Here is a 925-nt window from a genome sequence, read left to right as displayed (position 1 = left end):
TTCATTATTGATATGATGGAGAGGAGGAAAGTGCAAGCCTAACTAGTAAGAACCCAAGCCCCACACTTCTGATGCATACAGAATATTTCTGTTGTGATCTGTTTTATATAACCACTAAGCTTTTTAATATCCAGTTTTGTTCAAAAAACAAAAGATTCTGCTTCTTTAAAAATTTTTAAAAATTACTGTTCTTATCACAATCCACCATGGGGATACTGAAACTCAGAGAGGTGGACGGCTTTGCCTCCTGAACTTAATTTCTGAAACCACTGCCTTGAAACCATTTAGTTGAAAAGGCCACTAGAACCACTTGCATCCTTATCTTGAGGGTTGCTAACATTCTCTCTTGTCTTAATACACAAAGGACAACTGTGTAAACCATAAGATACCATATGAATATATGATCAGTGGCATATGTCCTATAGGCGGACAAAGATTGAAATCTGCAGTAAAGTCCCATCAAATTGCAAACCACAGCAATTGTTTGGTAAGAAGGAATAGAGGAACACCAGACTGATCAATAACCTAGAATGCTTACTACATTCAGTGTGGTGAGGGGTACAAAATATTCCTTGAAAGCAAGAACAGTATCTTATTCCTATTCTCATGCACACATTGAATAGATGACATGGTATCTGATCCCAAAGAACTTGTACTTGTGTTAGTATATAACATTGTATGCACAACTTTAATCTATTTCTATCAATAAGACAGCCAAGATGATTAGATTCACTGCAGGCCAATATTTGCAGTTACTCAGATATGACTTCCATTGTCTCTCTCTAAACTTCATCTTAAAGCTTGTAGAGATTACTCTCATATTTCCCAGAGATAGTAATAAAATTAGTAATAAGGAAGATATTAGCTTTTTCCATGTATTTCCTTAGGTTTTCTGAAAAATAAAATAAAATCTAAACCTCATTTT

General features: G+C 34.8%; 1 pseudogene; it reads right to left on the bottom strand.

The window, feature by feature from the left end:
- Positions 1 to 218: 218 nt before the first annotated feature.
- On the bottom strand, positions 219 to 360 carry LOC149990623 (U6atac minor spliceosomal RNA; annotated as a pseudogene).
- Between the last annotated feature and the right edge of the window lie 565 nt (positions 361 to 925).

The sequence above is a fragment of the Furipterus horrens genome, unplaced genomic scaffold (genome assembly GCF_987537825.1).
Source record: "Furipterus horrens unplaced genomic scaffold, mFurHor1.1.pri manual_scaffold_17, whole genome shotgun sequence".
Classification (NCBI taxonomy): domain Eukaryota; kingdom Metazoa; phylum Chordata; class Mammalia; order Chiroptera; family Furipteridae; genus Furipterus; species Furipterus horrens.
Note: the sequence above shows the minus strand (reverse complement) of the source record. Positions and strands in the feature narration are given on the sequence as shown.